Genomic DNA, 14,669 nt, shown 5'->3' on the forward strand with positions numbered 1-14,669 from the left:
AGTTTTATCACATCTAATGTTATCATAAATCTTCAGCATGATAGCTAATTTTGTTTTAACATAGTTATTTATAGTTTTGTTTCCTATATTCAAGAATAATGTCTACAGTTATGTCCTGAAAAGGGTACTTATTTAAATGCCTGCACTTGCAATAATTTGTCTTTATACTATCTATATAACTATAATTTTTATTTTCTTGACAAAATGTGTGGTTTCATTTATGTACCTCTTTTAGTGTTTTTATGGGCTGAAGGTATTATCATTATCGAGGATAGTGCTACTTTAAGTCGAAAATGTTCCATAGGATATTTGCTGTTTCCCTTTCGCAAGTCAATGACACAACTATTATAACATAAGTCGATTTTTATTACAACCAATAATTTACATCACTTATTATCCTGGAAATAACACTTATTTAATCCTCTATGTATGGTTTAATTTTGCTACAACTAGCTATAATAAATGAATGAATTGCTGTTTAATTTTACTATTACTCAAAATTGCAATAATTACCATTCACTTGATGTTCTATACATAAAACATTGAGACAAATCTCTTGCACTGATGTTAACACCACTGTTTGTTAGAAAATACATAAGTCGTAACCTGGTCACACATACAAACAGGGATTTTTTGTACTCAGGTGGAAGGAGGAGACAATTTTTGTAGATTTCAACTATATCAAAGATACATTCTAAAAAACGAAAAAATTAAATTGCTATACTAATATGCATAAAAGCACAATAAATTACGTGGCTTTCTAGTTAAGATATATGTAGATTAAAAATCTCATTTCTCTTCAGAGCAAAGACTTACTCAACTGACTTCAAAGCTATCAACCGAATTACAAGTTTCCCCCCTTGTGGGCAATTACAAATGACTGTCAGACTAATTTTGTTTCGAATTGCTATCTCTTTGTATTGAATATAATCGTGTATTAAAGAAATAAAAGTATGAACAGACAAGAGGTTACAAAAGTATGGGTTAGTGGGCAAGACTATCCTCGTAGATTTGAAAAATATACTGATATTTAAAAAAATAAAGAGGTGAAAGGTTCTTATTCTACATGGCAGCTTGAGTTTCAGAGCTTCGTTAACTTCTATAGATATTGTATGGTCGGTGTAATAAAAAATAAACTGAACAAGAAGACATGTCATACGACACACTAACAAGCAAAGCATAGTTGGCATTTTAAAATATTTTCTTTCCAGCTAAGAAAATTAAAACATATAGAATATTAAGATCTTCATTTATAAACTATGTTGTGATGCCCATTTTATTGTCATACAATGACACTAAAGTTCTTTAATTAAATTTTGAAAATAACTCTTTAAAAAATCGTGACATGTAACCATTGACTTATCCATTAGCGAGGTGTAATATAACTTATAGATTTCTATGTCAAAAGAAGTTACTTCAATCATTAAAATAAACACTACCATCAACAAAAGGCCTAATCATGGGCCCATCCCACCACTAGCGCTCAGTAACGTCTACATGAAACATGTTTTTAAAGATAACACCCATAAAATAGCCAATATGAGATCCAAGATTTGGTTGAGATATATTGATAGTACACTTATAATTGTTCGTTTATTTGTTTTTGGATTTCGCTCAAAGCTACACGAGGGCTCTCTGCGGTAGCGTCCCTAATTTATCAGTGCAAGACTAGAGGGAATTTAGTTATCACCACTCACTGTCAGCTCTCAGGCCACTCTTTTACCTACAGATAGTGGGATTTACCATCATTTTATAATATCCCCACTACTTAAAGAGCGATCATGTTTGGTGTGACGGGGATTCGCACCCGCGACCCTCAGATCATGAGTTCAATGCCCTAACCACCTGGCCATGTCAGGTCCACATTTACGATACGGTTAACATTACAGACGAAATTCTAGAATTTGTGAACTATTTTAACAGAAAACAACTAATGATTTAATTAACAATTGAAATAGAAAAAGACAATATTATTACGTTACATAACTTATATAAATACGAAGTTACAAAAAGTTCACAAATACTGGCCAGTATTGTAATTATATAAAACCATCCAATGATTTAAAACTGTGCTTCATAAACTATGTGATCTTTAGAATAAACAGAAATTATATATCTCAAAATGGCTAGTATGGAAATTAAATTTTTATTAAACTAAAGTAGACAGCAACGTTTCGACCTTCTTAGGTTCTTCAGGTTCCCTACTTTATTTAAAAAAAAAGTTTTAATTCCCATATCAGCCGTTTTGAAATACATTTTTATTTCAAGTGGGTTTCTCGTCATTACGAAACAGGGATTATACTACAGAAGATACTTAAAAAAACACCTCTGTGACCCTCATTTATGAATAAACATAACTTTATGAAAGCTAGTTACAAAATCATTTCACAATATTAAACACAGATTGACAAACGTATTATTATGTGACTCTACCCTAACAATAATGCTCATAAGATAAAATTATGACAATTCACATTTATTTTAAATCATTCACAAAGTAAACAAATATATTATTTTGCAATTCTATATTAAACCCACAGTTTGATAAGATGTTCTGAGAAATTAACATTATCATCAGGCAATCAAATACAAGTATTCAAATTGAATTTAAACACTGGTTTCAAAACGTGTCATTTATATACAAAAACGGCTCGTTTGGGCTGAGAAAACACTTACATAGAAGGTTCGCTCTTCTATGTAAAAGTGTTTTCTCAGCCCAAACGAGCCGTTTTTGCATATAAATTTCTCAACAAGTGGGTTTCTCGTCATCACTGAAAACGTGTCATTGTTTTGCAACGACCTAAATAGCCATAAATTCAACCTTTTTATAATTTGTTTATTATGTATGTCATGTCAGGTGAGCTCGAGTATAATCTAAATACTTGTAAATATATTCAGCTTGTAGTATAAAATTTTTGCTATAAGGTCACAAATTTGTTTTACTCCTTTTACTCATTCAAAGTTACATATCGTATTGGTAAAAAACTCATATTGTTGTGACTGTATGTTGACTCCAATTGGAAGAGGCGATCCCACCTCCGAGGGTGGCTCAGATTTTTGAATAAACTAATGTGAATGAAGGGTTTTCTCTTCTATGAATGTTATTTGAGAAAGTATGTAGCATATGCATAGTTGGATTGTGATATATTGCACTTCAATGTCTTGCATAAACATCAGGGGTGAATAAGAATTCTTTTTTTTATTTTTCCCTATGAAAAATAATTCTCTTTGTCTTCGTCCTTTGGCTTTTTGTTTAATTTTTAGTGCATCTGTATATCCTGCAAAGAAGTTATACACTTCGTAAATTTTGATTGTCTGGTATCCATACTCCAGAGATTTTTTAACTTAACTTCTTCTGTCACCCAGCTTCCAATGAAAACTCGTTCTTCTTCTGAGCGTTGCTATGGGAATGGTTATATTTCTTCTATTCAGGTTTTATACTGAAGAAAAGTCAATTTTCAATGATATCTTAAAGGAATAACTGAATGATAGAATTTCCTGAAGTTAATGTTCTGCATTTTACATATCCAAAATACAAACTTAAATCAGAAATAACAGTTGTAACTATAAATAATAGTCCAATAAGGTATTCGTGGTACTTATTATTCTAGTTATAGAATGATGTAACATCACAGTATTTAACACCTCCGTTTTTTGTGTTATAAAATATTCTGATGGTGATGACTTTAATTTCATAGAAATCACCACGAATGTTAACACGGTGATATGCAAATGACATGAGAGTAATAACAATAACCTAATGTTGTATTTTTATATTACGTTAAAAACTGTATACCCAGTTAAGAAAAGTTTATAGAATTTGAAAACATCAAGTTGTCACTGTTTTCTTATGACCAACACTGATGTATTTAAATCCATGTTTAACTTACCAAATACACTGAGTTCTAAAGACATGGTTTGTTCTAAAATAAGCTGAAACTGTGAAACGTCGTAAGTAAATGTTATAATGATCAAGTGTTTGTATAGTATAAATGCTTTTTTTAATCTCTGAGTTAGAAAATGTGGTTGATTTAACATTTATAAGATATACATCACTGGTATACGTAAGAAAAAATTTAAAACGTAACCCTACTTAGACATAAAACTATTTCTTTTTGTCTTTGTTATTATTTTTGATCTATTTATTTTTTCACATCTAGTTAATTATAACACTATCGTCATTTTCATTTCTGACGAGTTTTTTAACGACGATGCTTTTTCAATTTCCTGTTTCTTTCAACTTCACCATATAGAGCTAAGCCTGGATTTAAAGCATATATATAACAAGATGCTTTAATTATTTCAATATTCGTTCTTATTAAACTTTACAGTTGGTAAATCACTGAGCAGGGCTTCTACAGTTGTAAGAACAATTGCATGTGTATTCAATCATTAGCCATAGCTTTTTATCGTACAAATGAGTAAAGAGAGTGAAGATCATGAACAGATTGTTAATATGTTCAATCATACTGAATACATAAGATTTCTTTCGTTTTATATTATAATGTAGATAGACGTAATTTGCAGTTGTCATTTAAACGTAGATTTAAAGTGTGTTTTATGTTATAGAGATTTGCCAAATGAAGAGATGATCAATGAGTATTTAGGATCCAATCACTTTGATGTGTTTTTATATGTTGTTGTTTTTTGTGGGAGTTTGTACTATTTGACCAAACATGTAATTGAAAACATCAATATTATTATTAATACCATATTCAGCTGATAGTTTTCTGAAGAAACAACGGTTTTTTTTTTCAAACGAGGACCCATCCAGATGATCCAAGTTGGCATATATTTTTCTTTCAAATATAAGAATTTTGTATAATCATTCAATTTTATAATAAAACATGTTTAAAGGGCCATCAGTCTTGAAAAAGAAAATGTAATTAATGTATATTTCATATTTTGTATCATTATGTAAAGTAAAAGAGTGAATAAACCCATTTTACCTGGGCATTATAGCCAAATTTTGGCAACATAACAAATCAGTCTGTTAGCTAGTTAGGCTAAATTTAATTTATAATGTCCGGTGAACATAAAATCTTTTGAATGTAAAACATATTTGATAATGATATACACCGAATCCCAGTCGCAACAAACATGCTCGCCTATTCGTTGGTAAAAGAGTAGCTTAAGAGATGGCGGTGGGTGGTGATGACTAACTGCCTTCTCTCTAGTCTTACGCTGCTAAGTTATGGATGGCTAGTGCAAATAACCTTCGTGTAGCTTTGCGCGAAATTCCAAAACAAAGAAAACAAATGATATACATTGTACATTAAACGTTATATACAATAATTGTGTAATAAATTGATACTTCAAAATAACCGAATCATGGAACAAGAACGTCAAAAATTACTTTTGAAAACGTCTTATATTAAACACAAATAATTATAAATAATAAGAACATATTCACAGCAACATTGAATCTGTAAATTATATTACAATGTAACAACGTTAAATCTAATCACGTTGAACTTTGTCCTGGAATTCATAATGCCAATTTTTGATACAAATGATTATCTTTCTGTATGTTTAATTAAACAGAAAATGTTTTTGAGAGTTGTATACGTAAATAATATGCAGTAAACAGAGTTGTTATCTTCAATTTGTGTCAAAAAAACTCCACATCAATTCTAGTGAATTGAATTGTCTTATTCGACTGGTAAGATATTCTAATTCATTGTATTAAAAATGTCTGACGGCTTAATTAAGTTATTACATTTTGTTTTACAGTTAGCGTTATGTTTTAGAAAATGCAAAAGTTACTATGTTTAGGAGGAGTAAAAATGATCAAATCGAGTTTATTAACTGGATGGTAACATAAAAATGAAAACAATGATACATTAATACACATGTAGACTAATAATGTCAGAATTTATTTAATGTGTAAAGTTAAACTTTACTTCATAATTAGTGAAACATACATAATATATGTCATGTTTAAATCACTTACTTATAAAACGGCCCGGCATGGCCTAGCGCGTAAGGCGTGCGACTCGTAATCCGAGGGTCGCGGGTTCGCGCTCGCGTCGCGCTAAACATGCTCACCCTCCCAGCCGTGGGGGTGTATAATGTTACGGTCAATCCCACTATTCGTTGGTAAAGAGTAGCCCAAGAGTTGGCGGTGGGTGGTGATGACTAGCTGCCTTCCCTCTAGTCTTACACTGCTAAATTAGGGACGGCTAGCACAGATAGCCCTCGAGTAGCTTTGTGCGAAATTTCCAAACAAACAAACAAATACTTATAAAACAATACGAAAAATCGCTTTCAGGATTACAATCTATAAAATAAACTAATATAATTGAAAAAGTAAATTGTGCAAATTCGATATAATATTAAATTTAAACTTTGATTATTGAAACGAAAATTATACAATTGATTTTGTAAGCACACGTTGGATACATAATATCTGTCGGTTTACAATATCTTCTGGTGGCTCGTGAACGATATTCAGGCTCTTCACAGATGACCTCATAGATCCCATTAAGTACCTGAAAATTATATGACCATAATACTATAACTATACAAATCCTCAAATTGTTCAGCAATATGTAAGTTGAACTGAATATTAAAGAATCAATAGAAATTTTGTACTGAAAAAAAATACCTAAATGATAATAAAGAGCTACCTGATGTTAATACACGGTCTTGAAGATAAAAATACTGTCTTAACTTCTTACAAGTAATATTCTTACTACCCTTAAAATTTATAGTGACTTAAACCTCCTTTTTATTAAACTCCACACTTGTAGTATAATCTTTACACCTGATGGTGGCAACATAAATCTGCTGCAAAATTTATAATTTTTCAATACTGTCCATCAGCCAGATAAAGTTTTTATTGTGCATTTTAAATGTCTTTCCTTTTCCTTATTACAAACGTTGTAATATTAAATAAGAAAGAACTGGTATCAATCCATTCATCAACAGCGGTACGTTTATTGAATGTGAAGAAAAAATTAAATACTTTGACAACAGAAAACTCTTGGTATAAATACTTATACGTGTTGCGAAACCTCCAGAGAAGTTTTCAGTTTATCTTCTCTGGGATCCGAACGTCCACTCTCGTGTTTGCTTTATGGGGCGACACGTTAAGGGGAAATGAGGATCATGGATGTTAAGGGGTCCAACCCAACACATAACTTGAGCATTTAATTCCTGTGGGAAACACTGGCGTTGCTGCAGTGACTTTTTTTGGCATTGAAATTCATCCACTCGTAGAACTCCATAGCGGGTGGGGTTAGTGAAGACTAAACTTTTCTCTTCTTACTATGGATTCCCCAATCTTTGAAAAATGTAAAATCATAGAAAGACAGATGTTTTGTAAATAACCACGCATAAACGACTGTGTTCTACAGTCGCTACTACCATCAAATCCTGTACTTTGATTTTTAAACCTTCATTCTTTATCTGACAAATCCTTAGGACAAATTTCTCCGTTTTTCATCCACAACAAATTAGAAAGGGTTGCTGGCTCTCTCAAGTTTTTCAAGAAGCTACATTCTGAAGACATTCTGGTGGAAACATCTATCCTAAAACACAGTGAACTCCTCCTGAATTCTACGGTCAATGGAGATATATCTATTGAGGTTATTCTCAAAGATATTTTGTATATCAAGGAATGATCATTGAGAGAGATTTGAAGAACATCTCAGAGTCAGAGATCCACGCTAGTTTCTCTAGACAAGGCATTTTTTTGTGCATCGTATTTTCACTTGCAAGGATGGATTTTCGGTGTAAACCATTGTCTTAATTTTGACGTTTACATTGCGACATCCACCTATATCTGTCAAGACAGGTTATCTGAACTGTAAGGTCCGACCGTACATTACTAACTTTCTTTTGTGTTTCAGTACCAAAGGCTCGAACATTCAAAGGCATAATGTTGTGGATTTTTCAATCGTGTTTGTTGTGGTGGTAAAGCCCATGGTGCTTATGAGTGTGAAATGGAACTACACTGTGTTAACTGTGCCGGTTCCCACCCTATAACTATAGTTCTTGCCCAAGGTGGGTAGAGAAGAAATAGGTACAGTGTTCGAAAATGTATGACAAAATTTCTGATCCAAAGGCTCGGAAGTTATTGTCCCCAATTCCATCTCGGATATATGCTGCTACAGTGAGACTGCAGACAGATTTTTCTGTACCTCCAACAGATTCGTTTTCCAACCATGTTAAGAATCTTTTGCCCTCAATGAATAAGCGAGTTGAGATGTCAATATCTACTCCTGTCTCAGTCCCCACCATTCCTTCCAGTGACTGACCAAGTACACTTCCTTCAACACCAGCTTCTGTAGTTTGCTCGGATCCACCTTCGGCATTCGAATGTAGAACGATAATTTGTTCACATCCTCAGTAGCTGGAATATTCACCTACTGACACTTGACTCAGGGCATCATCCATAGAAGTTTGAAGACCTCCTTCTAATAAGAAAAAATGGGGTGGTAATTAATCAAATGGTTCTCCACCTAAGTAAAAATGGCCACTTCGTCGCAATGGAATGTTACGAGGGTTTCATTCGAATGTGGATGACATTATCTATTTCGCGATGGGTCACGAGTCATGGTCCAATTGTTGATTTACATTCAAAATTTTATTGGACTACTATTTATGAATTTATGCCAGTGAGTCTGGAATCAAATTGTACGTTGTAATTCAACTTTTAATATTATATAAAAGTTCTTCATTTAATTTAAAAGTAAATATTAAACGAACCTACCTAAATATAAATTTTAGTGAGTCACATGCTTTGTTGAATTCAGCACTTTTAAACTTAGATGTTTGTGATGTCAAAATACTAAGCCTATAGTTTCGTTCAAATTAGGAACTCAACTTACCAATATTAGAAAGCAAGAATATAAAATGTGCTGAATGGCTTATGTACTAAATCAAACACAGTGGCCCTGTTTACCTATTTCCATTTTTGGAAACAGTTCCTTACATATTCTTACTACAATATATGACACGTAAACATCCAATTGAAAACTCAGAATGTCCTGCTAATGGTTTATATTAGCCATTTTAACCTGTGAAAAGGCTATCACATTCTTTCGAACTAAAATTTCATGGATGTAGGTTGTGTCTTTAGCCTGTTAGAAGTTCCACACTTTTTAAGACTTAAATACAATTTAGTTACTAAGCTTAATAAAATATAGTGTACTTGTATGGTATCGGTACAGTTATTTATAGTTTACTGGTTATTAAATTGTATGTATAAAACTGAAAAGATTATTTGATATCCTCCACATGCGAAATTATTCTGGGTATAACGAAATGGTTACAAGAAACTGTGTGTATAGGCATATATATGTGGGTGATTATATATATATTTATAAGTATGTATTTGTATATTTATGTTGAAAATACTGAGAATAAATGATGCAGAAAATTGTTGGCCTTTAGCAAAATTTTCGAAATATTAACTGAATTATAACTATGCGTGATACATGAAGGTGTCATAATTTATTTTCCTTGTTAATTTAAAACGGTGAACTGTCTTGTTTGTCAAAGTGTTTGACATTTTGAAGGACTTCCACCTTTCATCTTCAGATCAACTTGGCATATATAAGAAAAGATCATATAGTTTCCATGTAGACTTAGAAGGTATTGTAAGTAACTGGTGAAATGTAGTCATGGGTAGTAGAACATACAAGTTATTGACTAATGACAACTATAAACTTTTGGTTTCTATACTTGAGTCCCTGTTTGTTAAGGGCTTCAGCATTTTATTATAGAATAATACCTTGATTTTTTTTGCCAGAGCTTATGATAATCAATGAGTCTATAACTGTCTTAGTTTATCTCATGCACTTTTAACATTGTTTACTCTGTAGTAATAGAATTATAGGGTTTCATTGGCCTCGTACAGTCTTTATGTTTATCATTATTGATTTAAAATATTCTCCAGTTTCTCCAATGTATATCTATTGATAAGTCTGCTTAAAAAAAATGTCATTTTTGTACATTTTAATTTTTTGTTTGTTCGAGTTATTCTTTGTTGAGCTTTAACAAAGACAATTATGGGTGTTTTATAAGATTTTTAGCAAAAATCCTTATTGAACTTCATTGAAAGTTGTTTATTTCTTTTACTTTCTGCTATGAGAGAGATAAATTATGGTACATTTCATATTTGCATTATAACAGTTTGTGTTATGTAGGTTTTTAACTTGTAAATGAAACTGGGTGAATAACCATTTTTCATTGCAACCTTTTTAACTTTTTTTGTGTATACTCTGGATAATGAATGATACACATAATAGAAGATGGATAATGTGATAAAAAAAACAAGTAGCAATTAACGTAATTTATTTGGCATCAGTTAGTTTTATATATTGGTTACTGATAAGGATACACAGTAATAGGAAATGTGGCTTTCTGTTTTCATGGCAGAATAGATTCTGCTATCTATGAGGTTTAGTTGTTATAAGATATAGGAAAGCAAGTAAATTATTGTGCCCATGGAGCCAGATAATTACAGTGTTATCTAAGCTTGGTTTCTTATCTGTATAAGTAAGAGCTGTTTACTCAGTTTGTGTATGAAAATTTCACCTGAAACTAAAAATTTCATAGAAAGGTCATTTGTTTGTCAAAACAGTTCAAATGTTTTTCTCGGTTATGAACATAGTGTTTAACATCACCCTATAGTGATAATAGAATAGGTAAGAAATAGTAAGTTTGCACAAGAAAACTGCCCCCAGTTTCAAGGAAGTTGAATGTATTAACTCCTAGAAAGCAGTATGGTACTTGAAAGTAAAAATCATAGTACCATTTCTGCCACTGATTTTTTTGATAAATCCACTGGCTTAACTGTTGTATTTTATCTCTCATTTCCAATTACAGCAATGAAGATCAAAGTTGCTGTTTAATCCATACAGAAAGAGTAATATATATTTCAGTAGAGTATCATCTTTTCCTACTACACAATCAAAGTAATATTCAATGATGCTCATTTTGTCATCTGTAGCTCCATCTTATTCATTTGCTGGTTAAGCCAGAGCTACAGAGTCTTGTCATTAATGTGCAGCTTCAGTTTATCAGTATGTTTAATGTGCAACACAAACAATGGATCTCATAGTCAATAGAATAAGTTAGAGCAGAACAAAAAAAGTTCCCTTCTGACTAACATACCATTTAAATAAACTAGTTACATGTTCAGTCTTCTGACTAAAACTTGAGTTATTTACTATGTTTACCTTGTATCTTGGCTGCTTTCCTCATCTGTTAAAATGAAAACACATGAGCATTAACAAAACTTTATCACTGGACACCCATTTCATATTCACTGTAGTCTATAATACTCTACCTGTGTACATATGAGAGAATTTTTCTCTGGGTCCATTGTTAAACTTCTTGTTGCAAAAATTGTTTTTTCTATGTAATATGATTAAACACAACAAGAGACCTATATCACCATAGGTCGTCCCATCCACAACATTAAACTCTAAACTAAAAGTCAAACACTGAGACTCAACCCTTATAACTCAAATACCATTCAAGTCTGAAACCAACCCATTCCAAAAGTGAACCAACCTGTTAAAAAAACAAAAGTTGCTCCTACCCAGCCAAAATTTAGGTCTACATATCTTAGTCTTACTATTTTCACCTGTGTATACAGGTATATAGGTGTGTATAATATATATAGACACACACACACATATCAGTTGCATTAACAATCTTAAACACCTCAGTCATATCCCCTCTAACACTTTCTGTTTCAGGACAATACACATTCAAAAACCTTAACTTACCCTCATTTGATAACCTTTCCATCCCAGACATTATCCTAGTAGCCCTCCATTGAATTCTCTTCAACAATTCATTGTCCTTTTTGATATAAGGAGTTTACTTCTGATCACAATATTTTGATGGCCTATACAATGATATTATAACCTCTTTAAACTTATATTCAGTATTTCTTTAGATAAATCCTAAAATCCTATTTGTGTTGCCACTATCAACAGCAAACTGCTTAAATGACTTAAGAGACAAATGAACCAATGAATCAAGATTTTTTTCTTCTATAACATTTAAGTTTATTGCCATCAAAATTACCTTGCATTTATTTAAAAAAAAAGCCATTTGCCATATATTCACCCAAATATTTAAATAAACCAAATCCTTTTATAAGGTAGTAGCATCCTCCTGACATATGGCAACATTCACCATTTGCCATATATTCACCCAAATATTTAAATTAACCAAATCCTTTTATAAGATAGTAGCACCCTCCTGACATACAGCAACATTCACAACTTTAATGCCATTGAAGTAAATTAAAAAAAAGAAAGAAAGAACAGTGGTCTTAACACTAAGCCCTGAAGTACTCCACTTATGGCATTAAACCAATTTCAATGAACCCCATTTATGATATCTTTCTGCTTTCTCTTATCTATCCAATCAACCAATCTGTCTCCCACATCTACTGAGAACTCTTCATATTCTCCCTTTATGCGGTAACCACTGATTCGTTTTCTGAAAACCTAGATACATCACATCCATACCTGTACCCTTATTTACATACACAGTAATCTCTTCAAAAAATATTTAAAAATTAGTAAGGTAAGATTTTACCTTAGTAAATTCATGTTAACAATTCCAGAAAATTATAAACTTTGTTAAATAATTTTACAAAGCATCTTTTATCAAGCTATCAAAAACTTTTTGCACCATAATGTTTATAGCATTAGCCAACTACCAATCTTTGGCCACCTGTCCACTATTCAATGATTTACAAAAAATATCAGCATAAGGCTCACATCTTTAACATTTTCTAAACCATTAGGAAAATATTCTCTGGGCCAAGAACTTTATTATTCTTTAAACTTCTGGATTTTTTGAATAGTCTCAGAATTAATGTGATCATCTAGTTCAACCTTGCTTTCAAAACGAGTAGAATTTGATATCTATGCATCATCACATAATTATTGGATGTTAGCCTTACACTGTCATCTGTCAAAGATCTTACTCTCATCCTAACATTTTACCCATTTTTAATGTATTTGAAGAATTTCTTATGATTTATCATTTTCATCCACCTTTCTTCATATAGTTTTCATTTCCTAATTTCACATTTCACCACTTTTTTTGCCTCCAATACTTTTCCAAATCTCCCATCATTGCAGTTAATTTAAATTTCTCATATTTATAAAACTTTTTTTAAAATTTTATTCTTTATACCCCAGCCTGAATGTTTACTTGGAGCCAATGCAACTAATGATACAGATTTCATTTTTTCTAATTGCTATGGACACGACTTTGATTTCAGACTTAATCCATTTTTCATCTAAGCAATATCACACAGACTGATTAGGAAGTTCTTTCACAAATGTATTAGCCATAATATCTTCTCAACCAGCTATTGTCATGCTGTAGCATGCTTTATAATGTACACTAACAGTTTGTGAGCGTAAATATCTCAAGTTTAAATAGGTACTGCATTCACAAGCCCAAAAATACACAAAACATATGGTTCTACAGGTTGAATTATTGATGCTACTATAACTTTACAACAAATTTCTAGGCCTCAGTTGGTCAATACACACATATATATAAAGGTGTCCAAGTTAGTGCAAGAAAAAGTGAAGTTGCTCTGTATGTGAGTTTAGGTGTCTTCTCAAAGGTTGCTTGAAAGCAATTATATTTAGCTGTTTGGACTTTGATGAAAAAAGAGACAATTATTTAAAGCTCTGGATACACCTGTGATAACTAATAGTGTAATGAAGTTTTGTACATACATTTAACTTGCTTTGAATTTTTCAATTTAAGACAAGTGGAGTATATTCCATCCATTTAATGTTGAAATTTATCACAAAAAAGTCACATACATAGAATGTAAAAAAACCAGGTCCTGTAAAAACCTGATATTTGGCAAACCCACCAGGATTCTACAGAGGTAAATGACAGTAGACACAGATGCCAACAACAACAGAAGTAGGCCTATATGCATACACAATTGTAGTGGTGACAAAAATAGTAAAGATATTATAACCATACTATGTAACAATAAGACCTAAAAAGAAAAAAGTGTAGGCAGAGAAGAAGGGAAGAAATACAAAGAAAATAAAGTAAAGAACTACAAATGAAGAGAATAAAAGCACAAATTGAAATGGTAAAGGTCACCCAAGAGAAAGATGAAGGACCAAGAATGAAAATAGGGGTCAATACCAGCTGCCCAAATTTGATAAACAGAAAGATAAAACAGATCCTATTTTGGAGAGAAATGAAAGATTTGCCCAAAGCCAGAACTGGGTCAAAAGTTACTGGGCAGTCTGTCTCAGTCCACTTCCCACAGAAGAAGACCTACAAGTGTACACAAGAATGGTGTCAGAAGATGGCATGGATTATGACAAGTTAAAAGTGGCCTTGTTGAAATGTTATAAACTTATTGAGGAAGTTTTTGCTCAAAGTTTAGAGAAGTCAAACCTGACACTGGTTAAATTCTATTTCAGTTTGTGGTACATCTTTGGAGGAGATACTTCACAACATGGCCAAATGTAAAAATAGTTTTGAGAGACTGGAAGATATATTAATATATGAACAGTTCATGACAATGCACTCCACTAACATGTCACTGTTCTCAAAGGAGAAAGCACTAAAAACACGGATAAGAAGGTAAAACTGGCAGAACAATATATGGAAGCCTATGAATGAGTATAACAAGCAAGTCCAAGAAT

This window comes from Tachypleus tridentatus, chromosome 2 (assembly GCF_004210375.1).
Source record: "Tachypleus tridentatus isolate NWPU-2018 chromosome 2, ASM421037v1, whole genome shotgun sequence".
Classification (NCBI taxonomy): domain Eukaryota; kingdom Metazoa; phylum Arthropoda; class Merostomata; order Xiphosura; family Limulidae; genus Tachypleus; species Tachypleus tridentatus.